At 50.6% G+C, this 18,045-nt stretch overlaps 2 long non-coding RNA genes across 4 annotated transcripts in view; one reads left to right on the top strand and one right to left on the bottom strand.

Annotated features, from left to right (window-relative positions):
* LOC135966349 (uncharacterized) overlaps positions 1 to 18,045 on the top strand; it is a 132,143-nt gene that overhangs the window by 25,332 nt on the left and 88,766 nt on the right. The window lies entirely within an intron of this gene.
* The window catches only part of LOC123567607 (uncharacterized), a 39,827-nt gene continuing 24,773 nt past the window's right edge, over positions 2,992 to 18,045 (bottom strand). The window contains exon 2 of the long non-coding RNA XR_006690679.2: positions 2,992 to 3,503. This is a non-coding gene — a long non-coding RNA (uncharacterized lncRNA). The remainder of the gene's footprint in view (positions 3,504 to 18,045) is intronic.

Below are 18,045 nucleotides of genomic sequence, written 5' to 3'. Positions count from 1 at the left end.
AGAAAATCGAGGCCCAGAGAGTTTAGGTAACTTGCTCAAGGACACACAGCTTTTAAGCTGCTAAGCAAAGACATCTGATGTCCTCAAGAAAACCTTCCCATTTCTCATTCATGCTAGGACTATTTGATGATCTGTTCTGGGACACACACACTGCCCTGACTGCAGAGCAGGGTGATGGCTTGGAGTATGTGGCGCTGTGAGGCCCCCTGGCACCCTCCCCTTGTTCCTTCCACAGCTCAGCTGAGATCACTGTGTGATTTCCTGTTAACCTTGTAATAATTTATGGCAAATCTAATGTGCCCGCCGCTGGGTGAGCTCATCCAAATCCCCTTCTATTGTCTGAGCCTCATACCGGGAGACGTCCTCAGAGGCCCCTGGGATCATCGCCGGGTGATTTATGGCGCCAGCTTCCCGGAGGATTGAAGCCGACCCAGTTGGAGGCTCGCCGTGCTCAGGAGAGATGGCAGAGAAAGATCCGGTGGGTTGGTTTTATCCCTGGAGGAGAACAAACCTGAGGAGTGAGGATTTTCAGAAGCTCAAGCCAGACACTGTGTTATATTTTCTGCTGCTGTGTCCTTAGAGAAAAAGCTGCTCGGGCTGCAGATGGCTCACGGGCATCTCAGACTTACCACCGTGTTTAACATCGACCTCAGGCCTGCTCCGCCCCTGCCTGCTTCTCTGGGAATGGTAACCTCATCTCCCTGTTGCTGGACTAAACACCTCAGAGTCATCCGACTGCTTTTTTTCTCTCATGCCCGTGTCTGACTCACCAGCAAATTCTGCTGTTTTTCTCTTCCAAATACATCCAGAATCTGCAGACTTCTCACCACCTCCACCTCTCCCCACCCCGACCAGGTTCCAGCCGCCATCATTGCTTGCCTGGACGGGTACAGTAGTCCAGGTCCCTGGTCTCCCAGCTGCCACCCTGGCCCCACTGAGGCTATTTCCAACACGGCAGCCAGAGGGATCCTGTTAAATCCCAAGTCAGAGGAGGCTGCTCCTCTACTCAAATGCCTGCCGTGGCTCCCACTTCCGCCAGAGTAAACACCAAAGTCCTGTGACCTCAAAACCCCACACACTCTGGCCTCCTGGAGCATCTGTCCTCTGTGTCCTCATCTCCTACCATTGACCTCTTTGCGCACTTAGCATCAGCCATGCTGGCTTCCTTGCAGTTCCTCAAAGTCGCTGCAGGCGTGGTCTGGCCTCCAGACCTCTGCATTGCCTGTTCCCTCTCCCCTGGATGCCCCGTTGCTCGTAACCTTCCCTGTTGGAGGTGCAATGACTCCTTTCTCAGCGAGGCCTTCCCTGCCACTGCACTTAACATTGCACCCCCTTGCATCTCATCCCCACTGCCCCCGCGTCATTTTCTGACCTTAGCACTTAGCAGTGTCTGGCATAGTGTGTGTATATCTATATATATTGCATGTTTTCTCCTGGTACTTAGAAATACCAGTGTCGTGGGGGCAGGGATGCTGTCTGTCTTGCTCCCTGCTGTATCCTCAGTGCCTAGAACACTGCCTGGCACACAGGAGGTGCTCATTAAACATCTGCCGGATGTGTGCATTCAGCGATGAGTTCAGCACCTACAGTGTGCTCAGGACTCACACAACTGAGGCTGGAATCTGAGAAGCAGAGGCAGGCAGCTCAGGGTGCAGGCTCTGAGTGAGACAAACTCGGGTTCACATCCTGACTCTACAACCAATGGCAGACCGTGTGTGACACTGGGCGAGTCGCCTGTTCTCTCTGAGCCTCAAGTTGCCCCATCTGTAGAATGGGGTGGTCGTGCTATTTTCCTTGTGGGGTCGCTAAGGGGCTTCACAGAGGGGCCTCTGTGCAGCTCTCGAGGCAGCTTCTCACATGGGAGGAGGGGCGGAACAAGCACCTGCCACGCTCACGGCTTTTAGTTTCTGTTGTTGGAGGAAGACGGAGAAGTGCGTGAGTGCACCTGCTCCACCTTGCAGAGGCAGAAGCCCTGCCATCAGTACGCTGTAAAAGCAGAACCTCCACGAGTTGCTCTACGTTGCAGTCAGCTTGTCAAAAAAATGTCAGGTTCTGTCGCTGAGTTGACACCTGTGAATTTGCTTTTTTAATTTCAGGAGCTTTTGGGGTACAAGTGGATTTTAGTTACATGGATGAATTGTACAGTGATGAAGTCTGAGCTTTTAGTGTTCCCGTCTCCTGAGCTGTGTACATTGTACTCTGTGTGTAGATTTTAATCCCTCCTCCTCCTCCCACGCCGCCACGTGACTCTCCACAGTCCCTCATATCACACTGTCTCATAGAGGCAATTTATTCCAAGTAATCCATCCCTCCTTAAGACACATTTCAAACTTCATGACCCCTAACAAAAACTTTTAAAGACTCGGGCAGAGACTGCCTCTGAAAATTTCCTTGCGTTCACTTTCTTGTTCCTGTGCAGAATTATTTCTAGTCCCTAACCTCTCCTTCCTGTCAGTGGAAATATAGGCTCCTCTCTATTCTTTTTTAAAAACTTTTATGTTGGCCGGGCGCGGTGGCTCACGCCTGTAATCCCAGCGCTTTGGGAGGCCGAGGCAGGCGAATCACAAGCTCAGGAGATCGAGACCACGGTGAAACCCTGCCTCTACTAAAAATACAAAAAATGAGCCGGGCGAGGTGGCGGGCGCCTGTAGTCCCAGCTACTCAGGAGGCTGGGGCAGGAGAGTGGCGTGAACCCAGGAGGCGGAGCTTGCAGTGAGCCAGGATCGCGCCACTGCACTCCAGCTTGGGCGACAGAGCAAGACTCCGTCTCAAAAAAAAAAAAAAAAAAAAAAAAAAAACACCTTTTATTTTAAGTTGAGGGGCGCATGTGCAGGTTTGTTACGTCGGTAGACTTGTGTCATGGGGGTTTGTTGTACAGGTTGCAGGTTGGTGTAAAAGTAATTGCGGTTTTGGACCATGAATTTTAAATCATTATAACTAGGCCCAGGCACATCTTTATTAATCAAAATAAGAATGATGACAATCAAGTCATTTTTGCCAAGAAGAAATGTTCGTTTATTCCTGCAGTGTAAAAATCTGTGCTTTGGGATTCGATGCTCTTGGAAAGCGCCTTCGGCATCCTGCTGGTTGTGGAAGTGTTTTCCCTGCAAAAAGTTGTCGAGATGCTTAAAGAAGTGGTAGTCAGCTGGGGAGAGGTCAAGTGAATATGGCAGATGAGGCAAAACTTCGTAGCCCAATTAGTTCAACTTTTGAAGCGTTGGTTGTGCGACGTGCAGTCAGGCGTTGTCGTGGAGAAGAATTGGGCCCTTTCTGTTGGCCAGTGCCAGCTGCAGGTGCTGCGGTTTTCAATGTGTCTCATCGATGTGCTGAGGACACTTCTCCGATGTGATTGTAATTACACCCTGCACTGTACGTTCGTTAGCAGCTCCAGGGCTAAACACGATGTTGATGTTGCGTGTTGTCTCCGCTGCTTTATGACCCATTTTGAACTCGAGTAAGAAAATCACTCAAATTTGCTTTTTGTCTAACATCATTTCCATAGTCTAAAAGAAATACAAACAGCAAGTAATAATAAGTCATTACCCAAAAAAAGCTAGAAATGTGCATTAAAATTATATATCAAAACCACGTTTATTTAAGAATGTATTCCAATACCAAATGGCAAAATTCAACAACGCAAAAACCACAATTATTTTTGCACCAACCTAGATACTAACGTACTTAGTACTTGGGCACTAAGCGTAGTACCCATTAGTTATTTTTCCTGCTCCTCTCCCTCCTCCTGTCCCCCCACCTTCAGGTAGGGCCTAATGTCCTGTTCCTCTCTGTATGTCCATGTGTTCTCAACATTTAGCTCCCACTTATAAGTGAGAACATGCAGTATTTGGTTTTCTGTTTCTGCATTAGTTTGCAAGGGATAGTGGCCTCCAGCTCCATCCATGTTCCGGCAAAGGACATGATTTCATTCTTTTTTTTTGGTTGCCTAGTATTCCATGACACCTATCAAGTTTGATTTTGCCATTGGCTTTTCTATTTCAGAGCCATGTCTTCTCTGATTAAGGCCTCGGTTGTGGTTGCAGGCCCTTAGAGCTGGAAAGCTCTGATTGCCGTGCACCCGGGGCCAGTGGCGGCGATGGCTGGGGTTGGTGGGTAGGGTCCGTTGCCTGTGTTACAACTGCTCACTAAGCCCCCCTACCTTCTTTATCTCTGCAAGCAAACCTCCCACCACACGGCCTTCGAACCTGCTGAGCCCTCGGCCGAGGATGCTTTTTCCTTCTCTCCACGAGGGTGTTACCACTCGTCCCTCAAATGCCAGCTCCATCGTCATCCCCATGTCCTTGGGGAAGCTCCCTGAGCCCCAAGACTAGGTGAGGTCCTCTGTTGCAGGCACACACAGCACAAGCAACTCCTGTTCAGGCCACTGGGCACAGCTGACATTCATGTGCATGACACCATGTCTCGAGTCCCCCCCGGACACACCCTGTGGGAGCCAGGAGGGCCAGGACTCATCTGGTTTTGTAACTTAGCAGGTGCCGGTGCTACAGTGCTGGGAGGTGCTCAGTGCACATTAGCAGAATGCGTGAACGAGTACCCACACCTGGTGGCTAATAAACAATGGCCTCTTCGGGCAAGTGGCACTCATTGGCATGCAGTATGTGAGGGCTCCATATTGCAGAATTGACCGCATCCTTCCTCCTGCCCTGTGCTTGCAGCCTCTCAGTTCCTCCCATTGTGGAGGTGAAGTTTGTTTTTCTACCCCTTGACTTTGGCTTTAACCAAAAGCACAAAGCTGACATGAGTGCGTGCTGGGTCTGAGCACGGGAGGTCCCCAGACCTCCATTGACTGTGTTTGCTTTTTTGCTCCTCCTCCTTTGCCATAAGGAGGATGTGCTGAGTGGCTACTGGTCCCACAGAGAGGATGAGAGACATGTGGGGCTGAGCCACACCTGGATCGGCCGACCTGCAGCAGCCGGGTGAATCCAGGTGAAGTGGGCAGAGCCCAGTGGGCGAGCCAGCCTGGATCAGCCAGCGCCAGCCGCCCTGCTAACACACCAGCCAAGTACACAGTGATTGTTGTACACATTGAGGTTCTGTGTTGGTTGTTAAGAAGCACATACTAAGTGCTCAATAAATAACTATGGAATGTCAGAGCATACACCTGGAGCTCCATAAAAGACATCCAATAAAGCCCCCAGCACTGTGCTGGGCACACAGGAAGCACTCAAGACACAATACTCTCTTCTCCCCACTTCCTCCTGTCAACAGCTGCAGCAGTAGGTCAGAGAGGCCGATATTTGAGACGTCATGGAAACCTTTACAGTCCACAGTCTACTATTATATGGGACACCCCTAAGCCTCCAGACCCCCTTGGCAGCCCTCGGTAGAACAGGGTCTGTGTCTCTCTTGGCCTCTTCTGACCAAGAGTCTTGTTCCTAGTGGGGAAGAAGCCGGGGTCTTCCCGGAGCCACTGCAGACCCCCTAGTCAAGGTTGGCTGCTTTGTCTCTGCAAGAAAGCAGATTGTTCTCTTTACCAACTCCTGCTGTTTACTGTAAATAACTAAATGGGATCTTCTCTCTTCCTCCCCTCCCACCTCTTCACAGGCGGAAGCCATAATTATTTCAATGCAACATCCCTGTCATCAGCCCTTTGAGCAGGGGACACAGTCAGCACTGCTTGGGATCCCACACTGTGTGTACACAGTGATTATTCCGGCATCGAGGGCAGAGAATGAAACCTGGAGATGTGTGTCTCCAGACACTCTGCTCACTACTCACTCTCTAGCCACCAGGAAAATTTGACTTCCCGCCACACCCAGCCGGGCCCTGCAATCGGCTCCCAGCTTCTGTGGGTGCAACATGAGCCTGGCAGCTCCCAGGCAAAGGCTGAGCGGCAGGCGAGATCGTGGTGGCTGCAATCTGTGAGGTCAGAGCTCGTGTTAGGCTGGGCGATCTATGGATTTAATAAGCCAAGGCCTTCAGGGCAGGGCCCACAGAGCAGGAGCGTCCTGAGGCTCAGTATACCAGCCATTGGTTCCTGTCAGTTGGCTCTCAAACCAGATCCTCTGCTGCTTCCGAAGGACCGTAAAAAAGAGGCTTCCGCTTCTAACCCTAAGCAGCCAGCCCAAGCCTGCCATGTGGAGAGAAGGGGACGGGGAGGCAGGAGTTGTAGTCTGTGCCCCGCGTGCCCCCTGTGCCCTCACCCTGTACAGTTGTGGCCTAGGCAAAGCCCCTCTCTGCACCTCGGTCCCCTTGTCTCGGGCACAGGACTTCCTTCTTTCCTTCCTTCCTTCCTTCCTTCCTTCCTTCCTTCCCTCCCTCCCTCCCTCTTTCCTTCCTTCCTTCCTTCCTTCCTTCCTTCCCTCCCTCTTTCCTTCCTTCCTTCCTTCCTTCCTTCCTTCCTTCCTTCCTTCCTTCTTTCCTTCCTTCCTTCCCTCCCTCTTTCCTTCCTTCCTTCCTTCCTTCCTTCCTTCCTTCCTTCCTTCCTTCCTTCCTTCCTTCCTTCCTTCCTTCTTTCCTTCCTTCCTTCCTTCCTTCCTTCCTTTCTTCCCTCCCTTCTTTTAGACGGAGTCTCACTCTTGTTGCCCAGGCTGCAGTGCAGTAGCATGATCTTGGCTCACTGCAACCTCCGTCTCCCAGGTTCAAGCGATTCTTGTGCCTCAGCCTCCTGAGTAGCTGGGATTACAGGCACGTGCCACCATACCCAGCTAATTTTTGTATTTTTAGTAGAGACAGGATTTCACCACATCTGCCCAGGCTGGCCTCAAACTCCTGATCTCAAGTGATCCGCCCGCCTCCGCCTGTCAAAGTGCTGGGATTACAGGTGTGAGCCATCGTGCCTGGCTGAGAACAGGGTTTCATCTATTTCTCATTAAGTTGCTGATGGCTCCCGTTCAGGATTCACCTTCACAGACAGGCCTCCCTGGCACCTTGTTTTAAACCACAACCCTCCTGACCTAGATCCAGGGTCCCAGAAGCAGAGCCAGAGAGAGAGGTTTTTATAGGAGAGGGATCTGGGATCAGCCCAGATCCACGGGGGTCTCTGATGTGTGAACTGCACCAGGGTGTGTGTGTGTGTGTGTGTGTGTGTGTGTGTGTGTGTGTGTGTGTGTGTGTTTTGTGTTTTGTTTTTTGCTTTACTTTATTTTTGAGATGGGGTTTCACTCTCTTGCCCAGGCTGGAGTGCAGTGGCACCATCACAGCTCCCTGCAGCCTCCACCTCCAAGGATCAAGTGATTCTCCTGCCTCAGCCTCCTGAGTAGTTGGGGCTACAGGAGTGTACCACTGTGCCTGGCTAATTTTTTTATTTTTTGTGGAGACTAGGTCTCACTGTGTTGCTCAGGCTGGTCTCTAGCTCCCAGCCTCAAGCAGTCCTCCTGCTTTGGCCTCCCAGACTGCTGGGATTACAGACACGAGCCAGTGCATCCAGCCTTGCCTTATTTTCAGTTGTGGTAAAATACATGTAACGTAAAATGTACCACTGTAGCCATTTTTAAAGGTACAATTCAGTGGCATTAAGGACATTCACAGTGTTGCTTGACCATCACCACTCTCTCGTTCCAAAAGGTTTTCATCACCCCAGGCAGACTCTGTCCCCATTAAGCAATAACTCCCATTCCTGTCCCCCAGCCCCTGGTAAGCGCTCACCTACTGCCTGTCTCTGTGATTCTGCCTGCTCTAGGCACTTTATTTAACTGGAATCATGCACTTGGCTACTTTCACTTAGCATCGTGTCTTCAAAGTTCATCCACGTTGGAGCCTGAGTCAGAATTTTCTTCCTTCCTGCTGCACCCGGCTGCATTTTCATTTTGAATAGACTTTGCTTTTCAGAGCAACTTGAGTTCACAGCAGCGTCATTCCTCTTCACGGCCCAACAATATCCCCTGCATGGAGGCCCCCCGTGTGCTTATTCGTCATCTGCTGATGGGCACTTGGGCTGTTCCCACCTTTTGGCCGTTGTGACTGGAGCTGCTGCAAATGCCTGTGCACCAGACTCTTTCCTATCCTTCCTCTCAGGGCGCCAGGCTTCCGCCCTCCCCTCCATCCTGCTCCCCGGGCCAGTCCGTTTGGATCACTGGCTGTGACCTGGGAGAAGTTCCACTTGGATGAAGGCAGTCGCCCCCGGCGGTGCTCAGGGTGGAAGGGGGCCAGCAGGGGAATCCGGGTGGTGCCAGGAGTGCCCTGCATTTCCCCGTTCCTCCTGCCTTCCCTGCTTTGCTACCCCCAGTACTTCTCACCTTCTGATATCCCCAGCATGCACTGACTTCTCGGGTCTCTTGTCTGCTCCCCACTAGAAAGCACCCAAGGCCTGGGGCTGTGTTTGTTTTGCTCACAGCTGGACCCAGCCTTCCTGACACAGAGTCAGGCTCAATAAATATGCATGGGATGAATGACTAGCACGTGCTGGGGCTGTGGCAGGCATGCACGTACGATCTCTTGGAATTCTCGCTGAAACTGCGATGTCACTGCTGCTGTCATCCCCGTTCTACAGGGAAGGAAATTGAGGCTCAGGAACGTTGAGTGAATTCCCCAAGGTCACAGAGCTTGCGAGCGGCAGAGCAGAGACAGGGATGCAGAGCTGCTCCACGCCTGGCACCTCCCAGTCGGGAGGCGTGGCCTGTCTAAATGATGAGCTGGACACCTGTCAAACACAGGTGACTCACACTTATTCAGCTCTGCGTCCTTGGAGAGAGAGAAACTTCGACACACAGGCAGTGGCCAAGCAATTGCGCTCAACTAGTGAGGGTGAGGACATAAGCATGCAGTTTCCACAATTGGGTCCATTCTCTCGTGTCCCTCTTTTTTACAATAAAAAATAATTTTAAATTCCAGCACTTTGGGAGGTTGAGGTAGGCAGATCACTTGAGGTCAGGAGTTTGAGACCAACCTGGCCAACGTGGTGAAACCCTGTCTCTACTAAAAATACAAAAATGAGCTGGGTGTGGGGGCGGGTGCCTATAATCTCGCTATTTAGGAGGCTGAGGCAGGAGAATCGCTTGAACCCGAGAGGCAGATGTTGCAGTGAGCTGAGATCGCACCACTGCACTCCAGCCTGGGTGACAGAGTGAGATTCTGTTTCAAAAAATAAAAAATAAAAAAATTTAATTTTTTAGATACAGGGTCTCACTGTCACCCTGCCTGGAGTGCAGTGGCATGATCGTAACTCACAGCAGCCTCAAACTCCTGGGTTCAAGCTATCCTCAGCCTCTCTAATAGCTGGGACCACAGGTGCGTGCCACTATGCCCAGCTAATTAATTTTATTTTTTGGAGAGACGGGTCTCACTGTGTTGCCCAGGCTGGTCTTGAACTCCTAGCCTCAAGCGATCTTCCCACCTGTCAGCCTCCCAAAGCACTGGGAATACAGGCTTGAGGTACTGCACCCAGCTAAATCACGCCCCTCTTAATGTGAGCATCTCAACACACTGACAGAGATTCTAGTGGCCAAAGTTACACATTAAAAAAAGTCTATGGGCTGGGTGAGGTGGCTCACGCTTGTAATCCTAGCACTTTGGGAGGCCGAGGAGGGCAGATCATCTGAGGCCAGGGGTACTAGACCAGCCTGGCCAACACGGCAAAACCCCGTCTCTATTAGAAATGCAAAATTTAGCCAGGCGTGGTGTTGGCCACCTGTAATCCCAGCTACTTGGGAGGCTGAGGCAGGAGAATCACTTGAAGCCTGGAGACGGAGGTTGCAGTAAGTTGAGATCGCACCACTGTACTCCACCCTGGGCAACAGAGCGAAACTCTGTCTTTAAAAAAAAAAAAAAAATTATACAGATGAGCAATGCATGGAATGCATGGATGCATGGTAAGGTGCAGAAATCTTCCGTGAGTGATGGCTTATGACAGACGTCTGCATGTTTCCACCTTGGCGTTAGCACTCAGACCAGGACGTGGAAGATTTCTATCACCCAAGAGTTCCCACGTGCCCTGCGGAGTCGATTCCCATCCTCCAGGGGTAACCATGATAGAGACTCTATCCCCACAGACCCTCTCTGCTGTTCCCGAGCCTCACACAGTGCGTGAACTCTCACCCCCGCTCCCGGTGTCTGGCCTCATCTGCATATCCTCACCAGTGAGGGTCGCTCTCGCCGTGCTGTCCGGAAGCTGCAGTTCGTGCTTGCTAATTTCTGTGCGGTTTTCAATTACATGGAATTACGTGAAGAGATCATCGTTTGTTTTTCATTCTAGAGCGGATGGACGTTTTTCTTGGGAGTGTATCTGGGAACGGGATTGCTGGACCACAGAGTAGCCCTATTCTTAGATTCAGTAGCTGGTGACAGTTTTCCAAAATGGTTGTAACAATTTACTCTCCCACCTGTAAATCCTCATCAACACTTGATATTGCCAATTAAACTTACTTTTTTTTTTTTTTTTTGATGCAAGGTCTTGCTCCGTTGCCCAGGCTGGAGTGCAGTGGCACAATCATAGCTCATTGCAGCCTCGAATTCCTGCATTCAAGTGATCCTCTGGGGCTCTAGGTGTGTGCTACTATTTCCAGCTAATTAATTATTTATTTTTATTTTTATTTTTTTTAGAGATGGGGGTTTTACTATGTTTCCCAGGCTGATCTTGAACCCCTGGCCTCAAGCAATCTTCCTGCCTTGGCCTTCCAAAATGCTGGGATCACAGGTGTGAGCCACCACGCCCACCCTAAAGTTACATATTTTTGATACAATATGTGCAAAAGACTGAATGTTTGTGCAACCTCTCCCAACAAATGCATATGTTGAGACCCTGGCCCCCATGCGATGGCCTTAGAGGGCAGGGCCTTTGAGGGGTGGCTAGGTCATGAGAGCAGATCTCTCCTGATGGGAACAGTCCCTTATGAAAGGGACCCCAGAGAGCTCTCCAAGCCCTGTTTCTGCCCTGGGAGGACACAAGGAGCAGGCAGCTGTCTGTGACAGCTCTGGGACCTTGGCCAGGTTTCTCACCCTTTCTGAACTTCAGTCCTAAAATGGGATAACAGCCTCCTGGGCTGCGGCAGGGATTAAATAAGCTAGCTGGTGTAAAGTGCTTAGAACGGGCCCGAGTGCATAGCCCCTGCTCAGTATGTGCTTGCTGTTTATTTGCTCGTATTTTCCCTCCATGAGCACCTGGCCTGGGGGTGGTGTCCTCAGTACTTGTCAGCAAATAGCAGTGCATTGCAGTGTGATCTGACTGGCCCAGTGGCTCTAAGGACGAGGGCACCCAGTGTTAACTAAAATAACCCTCAGGCCCAGTGCAGTGGCTCACGCCTGTAATTCCAGCACTATGGGAGGCCAAGGCAGGAAGATTGTTTGGGGCCAGGAGTTCAAGACCAGCTTGACCAACATAGTGGGACCTTGTCTCTCCAAAAAATTAGCCAGGTGTGGTGGCATATGCCTATAGTCCCATCTATTATACTTGGGAGGCTGAGATGGGAAGATCTCTTGCACCCAGGAGTTCAAGGCTGCAGTGAGCTGTGATTGTGCCACTGCATTCTAGCCTGGGCAACAGAGTGAAAAAAATGTTTTTAATAAAATATTTTTTAAAAAAAGTCATCCTCACAAAATGGACATGTGGCTTAAAAATCCCCCTGTAGGGAGAAGGCTAGCTAAGTAGGAAGAAAACAGCTAAGGAATGTCGAGGCATGTCCACAATTTACAAGTCAGAAATATTTATATCATGAGCATCGGCGCTCAAAATTTATTATTACTGTTGCAGGGTACAGTCAGAAGTGTCTGGAATGTTCTGGTTTGGCTGGCCTGTGGAGGAAGGTGGGGTCACAGAACCTAGCTCTCCTGGGACTGGAGAGTTAGTGTTCTCTGGGTGGTACCCAGGACAGTTTTAACTGGTGCACCGTTCAACTTTTGTCTTTTAATTTGCATAGTCACACATTTATTGTAATATGTACTAGAAAAAGGCAAAGTAGCACATCTGTCTTTAGGCAATATTGGTGGTAAAAAAAAAAAAAAAAAAAGCTCCCTAAAGACACGGCGACTTCCAGGGGGTCTGGTCGTCCTAGATAAATTGTGAAGTGATAACATCAACCAGGTATCAGCAAGTATTTGAAAGAATGAGTTTAACCAGTTAGAACGAGAAAGTGGTTTTTTACAGCACGATCTATTGTTGATGGAGACAATTGTGGAAGGGTTGAGACATGCACAGGAGTGAGGGAGGGAGGGGTGGAGGGGAGGGATGCTGTGTGTGCAAAGAAAGAGGTGAATCTTAGCTGGTTCTGTGAACTTTTGTTTCTTTTTCCTTTTTCTTTTTTGAGACAGAATCTCGCTCCGTCGCCCAGGCTGGAGTGCAGTGGCGCAATCTTGGCTCACTGCAACCTCCGTGTCCTGGGTTCAAGTGACTCTCCTGCCTCAGCCTCCCAAGTAGCTGGGACTACAGGAGCGTATCACTACACCCGGCTAATTTTTTTTTTTTTTTTTTTTTTTTTTTTTTTTTTGAGACGGAGTCTCGCTCTGTCACCCAGGCTGGAGTGCAGTGGCCGGATCTCAGCTCACTGCAAGCTCCGCCTCCCGGGTTCACGCCATTCTCCTGCCTCAGCCTCCCGAGTAGCTGGGACTACAGGCGCCTGCCACCTCGCCTGGCTAAGTTTTTGTATTTTTAGTAGAGACGGGGTTTCACTGTGTTAGCCAGGATGGTCTCAAACTCCTGACCTCGTGATCCGCCCGTCTCGGCCTCCCAAAGTGCTGGGATTACAGGCATGAGTCACCATGCCCAGCCCTGTGACTTTTTGTTTCTTTAGAATGAGAGACCTCAAGGAAATTTGGCGAAATGTTAATATCCTGTTAATCCAGGTGGTTGGACATGTGCAATCAGTTACATTATTAACTGCACACTTTGTGCGTTTGAAATAGTTTTGAATTTAAAAGCTGTTGAGGAAGCAGGTTTGGAACAGGACTGGTGTCATAACTGCAGGGGTCTAGTTTGTTATTTGAATTATTTCTCCTCAAAGTGGGTAATGCTTGAAAGGTAAGAGTTATTGGAATCACACCGTTTGGACTTAACACGTGTGTTCAGAATACACAAGCAGAGCGGTCCCCTTGTCAGCCCAGGTGCCTCCTCTGTGATCAGTGCTCCGGCCTTGGTATCAGCCCTGTAAAAGGCCGCTTTCCCCCAACTAGAACAAGGTAACTTAGAGGCCGCCCCATGTCCCAAGAATCCATTGCTTAGCTTTGCGGCTATCATGAGTTAGGAGGACATTTGGCAGTGAATGACAGAGAACCCAAAATAATGGTGGTTTAAATAAGTTATGAGTTTCCTTCCCACAGAGAGACAAAATCCAATGGGAGTCATCACTTCCATCTCGTGGCCTAAAACAGCCATTCCAACAGGGCACGGTGGCTCTCGCCTGTAATCTCAGAGCTCTGGGAGGCCAAGGTGGGAGAGTCGCCTGAGCCCAGGAGGTCCAGACCAGCCTAGGCAAAATAATGAGACACTGTCTTTACAAAACATGTTTAAAAATTAGCTGGGTATGGTGGCGCACACCTGTAGTCCCAGCTACTCGAGAGGCTGAAGCAGGAGGATTGCTTGAGCCCGGGAGGTAGAGGCTGCAGTGAGCTATGATCACACCACTGTACTCCAGCCTGGGCAACAGAGTAAGACTGTCTCAAATAAATAAATAAATAAATAAATAAATAAATAAAATGGCTGCTCCAGTTCCAGCCATCATATCTGAATTCTGGCCAACAGAAAGGAGGAGGGCTGGGAGTGGATGGCTCTCCCTCCCTTTAAGGACACTTCCACTTCCATGCTGGTAGCCTGTGTTGGGCACAGCCATATGGGCATGGTATTGGCCATATCTAGCTGCAAGGGAGTCTGGGAAATGCATTGTTAGTCCTGTCACCAATGTGCCCAGCTAAAAGCCAGGGTTTCTAGTACTAAGGGAGAAGGAGTGATTGGTGATTGGACTAGAGCAATCTCTGCTTACAGTGCTGTGGGGGTGGGGAGCCCTCCTCCCAAGGAAGGGTCCCAGTGTGTTGCTGTTCCACCACCTCCCTGCCACCCTGGAGCCCAGTGGAGGATCTGGGGCCTGTGATTGTAAAGTTTCATTAGGGCAAGTCTGCTTTGCCCAGCACATGGTCCTCTGCTAGGACTAGGGCAGTCTTTGAAAGATTCATGCTATGAAAGGAAGGTGGTACTTGGGGGAGACCACTGAGTTGGGGAGCAGGGGCGACAGTCACAAGCTTGCAGCCCAGTGGCTGGGTCCCAGCTGTGCCTCCTGCTAATCACTCTCAGAGCTGTTGCTCAGAGGAAGTCAATGATGCCTCTGCTAAAAGTTGCAGCTGTCCCAACGGGTGGCCAAGAGGTTAGGCCTATGCCTAGCTCAGCTCCATCCTCAATAAACACTGCCGAGAGGCAGCAAAACTCCCACTGAAGACTGAAGCTGCCCTCCTCTCTCAAGACAACTACGAAACCACTGTTTCACGGGATCCAGCACTTAGGACCTTAGCAAATGAGACCTTCCTTCCTTCCTTCCTTCCGTCCGTCCGTCCGTCCTTCCGTCCGTCCGTCCGTCCGTCCTTCCTTCCTTCCTTCCTTCCTTCCTTCCTTCCTTCCTTCCTTCCTTCCTTCTTTCCTTCCCTCTTTTATCTCCACCTCCCTCCCTCCCTCCCTCCCTTTCTCTCTTCTTAACTGTTTTGTTTTGTTTGTTTGAGACAGTCTGGCTCTGTTGCCCAGGCTGGAGTGCAATGGCATGATCCCGGTTCACTATAACTTCCGCCTCCCAGGTCCAATCTCCTGCTTCAGCCTCCTAAGTAGCTGGGATTACAGGCATGCGCTGCCACACCCGACTAATTTTTATATTTTTAGTAGAGACAGGGTTTCACCATGTTGGCCAGGCTCTTCTCAAACTCCTGGCCTCAAGTGATCTGCCCACCTTGGCCTCCCAAAGGCCTCCCAAAGGCCTCCCAAAGTTCTGGGATTACAGGCGCCTGGCCTATTTCTTAACTTTCTTATTTCTGCTGAAACATCTCTCTCTATCTATCTGTCTGTCTGTCTATCTATCTATCTATCTATCTATCTATCTATCTATCTATCTATCAATCATCATCATCATCATCATCTATTTCTCAGAGTGTAAAGGGAACTGATCTGAAATGTACAGCTTGATGCGTTTTCAGTGTGTGTACCCAGGAAACTGCTACCCAAATCAGGATAAAGCACATCTCCAGCCCCAAGAAGGCTCCCCTAGAAGGCGTGTCCCCCTGCCATATCCCAGTCAGTAGCACCCACCCCTGCTGGGGTCCCTGCTATTTTGACTTCTCTCCCTATAAGGGAATTTCTCCTGTAATTTCACACACACTGAACCATGCGGCCTGTGCGCTTCTGCGGCCGGCGTCTGTGGCTCCCCACGGTGTCCACGAGACTCATTCACGTGCGTGTCTGTGCCGCGTTCTTTTTTTTTTTTTTTTTTTTTTGAGACGGAGTCTCGCTCTGTCACCCGGGCTGGAGTGCAGTGGCCGGATCTCAGCTCACTGCAAGCTCCGCCTCCCGGGTTCACGCCATTCTCCTGCCTCAGCCTCCCGAGTAGCTGGGACTATAGGCGCCCGCCACCTCGCCCGGCTAGTTTTTTTTTGTATTTTTTTTTTTAGTAGAGACGGGGTTTCACCGTGTTAGCCAGGATGGTCTCGATCTCCTGACCTCGTGATCCGCCCGTCTCGGCCTCCCAAAGTGCTGGGATTACAGGCGTGAGCCACCGCGCCCGGCCTTGTGCCGCGTTCTTTACTGTTGCCACATAACCTCCCTCAGTGTGAACAGACCACAGCTCACTTGGCCATCTTTGGATGGATTTGGGAGTTGTTTCCTGTAATGGACAACTGCAAATAAAGTTTCTAGAAACATTCTTGTATATACCTTTTGGTGAACGCAGAAGGGGCAAATTTCTTCTTATTAATAGTAAATGTATTGAAGTAAAACTAATCGGGCCAGCTTAGAAAAAGTTAAGTAACTCGGCGTAGGAGAGAGGCGTACACATGGCAAAGGTGTAGGGGTGCCCAGATGCCAGAGGTCTGAGGAACCCTGAGATGGGGCAGGGGCAGGCGCTCTCTGCTGAGTTTGTAACCTGAGTGAGGCACTTTACACATGGGAACCAGAGTGACACTGAGACCCTGGCCCCTTCACATCCCTGGCAATTGCCTTGCACCTTCAGGAAGGAAACAGCATGGGCACCCCGGACAGGACACAAGCCGCACATCCCTGGAAATGGGAAAGTCGCCATCGACAGAAGCCGGTGGGTTGCTGCAAAGCAGGTTTTGCCTTATTTCTAGGGTTTTGCTCCGTCACCTCGGGGCCTTATGGAAAGAGTTTCAGGATCTTCCACTTTTTAACACGACTTCCCCCTCTGGGTAAAAGCAATACTCATCCTACTTAAACAGAAAAGAGAGAAAATTAAAAAGCAGAGATGGAAAAAATGTTTCCAGAGTTTCATGCCCTGTGGACAATCCATGTTAACATCTGGGTATTATTTCGTCCAGGCTTCTGTCTGTATATAATTGCTGGTTTTCTTTTTGCCTTGGTTGTATGACCACACTATGTGTACATTTTTATTTGATTTCTTCCTTTAACTTTATAATGCTGTATCTAATATAAGCCTCGGCTTTTTCTCCCAAACCTGGTTATGATGGCTGCATAGGTTTCCACTGTGCATCGGTAGGTTAGTTTGATGCAGTGATTGAGATGTTAATAGCACTCTCTTTTTCCCTCCCCTCTTTACACCATCAGATAGACCCCTATTCAAGTATGTGGTTGGTTCTATGCTACTTGTCTCGGGGAAGAGACGTGTTACAAATCTCTTTCACATCACTTCCTGGCTTTTGCTTTTCAAACAAAAAACAGAGCAGAGGTCCCCAGAGTGGGGTGTGAGCCCCAGGGATGCATGAGAGAGTCCTCCCACCGGCAGCAGGCAGGACAATAAGCAGAAAGGAGTTCCCTCATGGTGGCACCTGTCAGCTGCGCAGCCCCCAGTCCAGCCCCCTCATTTCTTGCCGTTGGGTTTGGGAAGATGAAAAGGGTTCTGCGGCTGAGGATGGTGAGGGCTGCACAGCACTGGGGATGTCCTGAACACCCCAGGACTACATGCTCAGACATGGTTATGAAGGTCAGGCACTGCCACCACCACCACCGTGTCTGGCACACAGAAGTGCCCGGAGAGTGTTGCCTGTGAGGTGGGGCAGGGGAGCAGCCCTTAAGCCCTGTTTCACAGAGCAAGAAACAGAGGAGGGAGCAAGCTGGGGAGGGGGCTTCGGAGCAAAGCGCCTGCCCTGTAGGAGCCCAGTGGGGCTGAGCTCATCTCACCCTCATTCTTTGAGCACAGGGCACTCACAGCAGCTGGGGTGTAGTCTCCAGCGCTGGGGCTTCCCAACGGGGCAGGTCAGGCGAGCCCCACACCCGAGGCTGAGCCAGGGAGGATTCTTGGCTTCAAGGGCAAGAATTCAAGGGCAAGAATTCAAGGGCAAGCCAGTGGTGATGGACGGCAACTGTTACTGAAGCATCCCTGCAGCAGAGGTCCTGCCACCCCACAGGCAGTGTGCCCAGAATGGCTGCTCCGAGGCAGTGCCGCACTCAGTTATACCCACTTGTAAGTATATGCAAATTAAGGGGCGGCTTATGCAGAAATTTCTTGGATGAGGGTGTTAACTTCCGGGTCATTTGGTGGTTGCCATGGCAACAGCAAACTGACCTGGCCAGTGGTAGGCGTGGCTTATGGAAACCTACTTCCACCCAGACCTGTTTCAGCTAGCCCTCACTTTGGTCTGGTGTCTGAGTCCCACCTCCCACCCTACTTCCAGGCACAGTCCATGGGGGTCATTCCATTGTGGGGCTCTGGCCTGCTAAATCCCACCCAACCTGGTTACCACTGGTGCTTCGGTCACCTGGGTTTACTCCTCCACACCAGGCTGGGTCATTCAATCACATAAGAGACCTGGGTCCTGTGGTCCATTGTGGGTTACCCACGTTGTAGGGGAATGTAGATGAATCCTTGTGTCTCAGCAGCCACACCCTGCAGCTCCCACACATTACCCCAAAGAGGTTCACGGCCATGTCCCTGTGATGTGTTTCCTTGTAACCATCTCCCCGGCAGGAACCCTTCCAGGTGGAGTCAAATAGGC

Source organism: Macaca fascicularis, chromosome 11, assembly GCF_037993035.2.
Source record: "Macaca fascicularis isolate 582-1 chromosome 11, T2T-MFA8v1.1".
Classification (NCBI taxonomy): Eukaryota; Metazoa; Chordata; class Mammalia; order Primates; family Cercopithecidae; genus Macaca; species Macaca fascicularis.
This window is presented reverse-complemented; position numbering and strand designations above follow the sequence as displayed.